A 3,403-nucleotide genomic window follows, 5' to 3' on the forward strand; every position below is an offset into this window, starting at 1 on the left:
ACCTATCATATACTTTATTACAAAGATACTCTTATTTAGTTCCAAAAGAGTAGCTACTTTATGTTATAATTTGATGAAACTTATTAAGAATAGAAACATGATCAAAGGAGATATATACTTTTTTTTTTCCCACAGGAAAGTAGGATTTATTGGTGGGCACGAGTAAGGAGGGGACAGTACCAAGGCTCTCATGAGTGCAGGGCCCGCCATTTGTCCAGAGGGCCACAGTTAAGGATGTAGTTGACCCCACAGCCTTCCAAGATGAACTGCTTTTCTGCCATCATGTTTTCAAATTCATCTGCATTAAACTTAGTAAATCCCCACTTCCTGGAGACATGGATCTTCTGACGGCCATGGAACTTGAACTTGGCCCTGCAGAGGGCCTTAATCACATGCTCCTTGTTCTGCAGCTTGGTGCTGATGGACATTATGACTTGGCCACTGTGGACCCTGGCCACTGTGTCCTGGGGCTTTCCAAAGGCACCGGGCATACCTGTCTGGAGCCTAGATTGGGAACAGCATGCCAGTCATGAATGTCCACTGGAAAGGGCTGTCTCTAAGGTCCCTTGGGGCAACCCATGCAGGTAACAGGCTGCATACACTACCGAGGAGGCTGCTGTTTGCAGCCATTGCACACTGGGCCCCCATGGGGAGAGATTTATACTTTTAAAAATTAAGAAACATTCTCCAAAATAACCACAGGATACTAGATAATATTAAATATTCTCTAATAAGTAATTGCAAAAGAAAATGATTGCAAATAAACCAGAAAATAATGAAAAGCAGAGCAATTCAGTAAACCTATGGGAATCAAGCAAGAATGTATTTAGACAAATAATTATTACTGCAAACATATTATAAAAAGATTAAATAAATTAAATATTTAATAAATTAACACTAAAAAATAAACCACAGAATTGGGAAATTAAATTATTACTAATGAAATATGACAAAAGGGAAAATAATAGAAATGAACAATAAAATTCTTTTTTTAAAAAAAGAACAATAAATCTTTTGTAGCTTAATTTATGTAAAAAAGAGAGAGACAAAATTTACAGCAATTTCTGTTATTGTTTAAGGCTCTGTTAATTTCCTATTCATAATCATTCTGCCCATTTTGTTGCTTATAAAACAAATTATTTTTTACTGTCCTGCAGGTGATCAAGGTCTTCAGGAGAACCCAGATTGTCAATTTTGATGGATCTAAACAAACACGGATATACTAAATCATCCTACAGAGAATTTGCTTTAGTTATGGACATATAGCAAAATTCTCAAAAATAAAAAGAGAGGGAAAGGCAGCTCGCTGGCTTATGAAAAAAAAAGTTTCTAAAATGAGACACTAGATAGGGATATTTTATTTTCTGTCTAAGGATGCTGAAATCTGTATTAAATTACTGAAAAGTTTCCACTCATTTAGCGGGCCATGAGGGGAGTCAGTAAGATTACTTCTTAAATTATGGTGCACCCAGCAGCATCAACGTTACCTGGAAACAAGTTAGAAAAACAAAATCTTGACCCACTCCAGCCCAGAGCTACTAAAGTAGAAACCCTGTGCTGTAACAAGCTATCCAGGTGATTCTGACACAGGTTAAAGTTTGAAAACCACTGCTTTCAAAGGAAAAGCAACATCCTAAAGATGGATGAGGGGAAATATTGAAGATAGTTGGGTCTCAATAATGTTGTTAAGCTGCTGATTTAATGAGACCTGGTACTGTCCTATCTCCAGAATTCTCTCGCCTCCTCTTCCCTCTCTTCTCCTTTCCTTTCCTTTCCTTGTCTTTCTTTCTCTTATTTTTGTAAAGCAACACAGTGAGGTTTAATGCATTGTGTGGCAGTTAGATTATTAAATCCATGGTTTGGTAAGACCAAAATTACCTTTATAGAGACTCTTGTTTTTGCCAACCAGGAGAGCCAACCACAGAGAAAACTGCTTGGCTTGGCCCCAAGAGATCCAAAAAAGAAAATGATGACTAATAGTAAAACCCTGACTGAGGACACAGAGGTCTACGCACAACTATGAAGCTTTGACACCTTTACACCTTTTTAATTTTTCAACTTATCTTTTTCCTTCGTATCTTCCATTAAAATGTTTTTATCACATTATATCCATGTCTTTTTTCCCAACTAGGTACATAGTTATTAATAAACAGTGTTAAAATTTTAATTAATGTGACATCTCTTGTTGTTTATAGAGGTCGTTTGATTATTCAGATTTGTTTATTTTACTTGTTGCCTAAAGCATCTTAACTTAAACTCATAAATAGAAAAAGAGAAACAAATCTAACAATGAAAAAACTAAAATTAGAATATGACATGCAATGCAATCACAATACTTGAGAAAATCTTGAGAAAATTGATTATTTTCCAGCATAATATAAAGTAACAGTTTTACACAGGCGAAGTTAAAAAAATTGAACAGGCAAATACTAATGAAGAAATCAGAAAGGCAATTAAAACTCCATCTTTAAAAGAAAGATATGGAACGCCAATGTTTTCTATTGTTTTGTTTATGTTTCTAAACAAAAGGTAATTTCTTTATTCTTTAGATTATAAAAACAATTGGAACTTAGTATAAACTTAATATTCTAACAAATAAAGATAATCCAAATTTATAGTCACTTGTAAATACAAATAGAACATGCAGAATTTTATATGGATCCAGCAATTCATAAAAACAACATAATATAATCAGTCAGCTTTTAAACTAGAAAATTCATTGCAAGGGAAAAAAATAAAGAAGGAAAACAAATAATTTAACAATAGATTCTAGAAAGCCAAGTGATAAAAAATATCAGTCATTCATAGTAAAATTCTAAGTAAGATAGAAATAGAAACTAGTTAAACAGGATAGAGTTAATTTTCAAAGCACAGTAGACAACATTAGATGACATGATGAAATATTGAAGTCTTTTAAATTCAGGAATAAAAGAGGAATGCTTTTCCTCACTATATAATTCATGATCAGGGAAAATTGATACATATTTTGGAAAGAAATGCCAAGATTGTATATTTTTTTTAAATGATAGGATTATAAACTTGAGTCTCCAGTTAGTGAAATAAGTGAGAATTTTTAAGATAGTTGGATAAAAAGATAAACACAAAAAATAGTTTTTCTCTAACTCAAGCAAGAGCTATATACAGATAGAAATAAACACACATACATAAATATATATTCAAAATAGTGATCAAAGATATAAGAACCTGAGGAATAAATGTAATAAGGAATGTATAGGATTTATATGAGGGAAACACCAATTTTTAAGGACAATGAAACTGTAAGAAAAAAATGGAGAGTTATACTGTGTTCTTAATGAGAAGATTTAATTTCAAGAAAGAAACAATTCTCCAAAAATAATATGTAAGTATAATGAAATTCCACTGATAATACATGAGGATAGTT

General features: G+C 32.8%; 1 pseudogene; it reads right to left on the bottom strand.

Annotated features, from left to right (window-relative positions):
* Positions 1-548: 548 nt before the first annotated feature.
* Positions 549-702, bottom strand: LOC132366786 (small nucleolar RNA SNORA70; annotated as a pseudogene).
* Between the last annotated feature and the right edge of the window lie 2,701 nt (positions 703-3,403).

This window comes from Balaenoptera ricei, chromosome 5, assembly GCF_028023285.1.
Source record: "Balaenoptera ricei isolate mBalRic1 chromosome 5, mBalRic1.hap2, whole genome shotgun sequence".
In the NCBI taxonomy this organism is placed as follows: domain Eukaryota; kingdom Metazoa; phylum Chordata; class Mammalia; order Artiodactyla; family Balaenopteridae; genus Balaenoptera; species Balaenoptera ricei.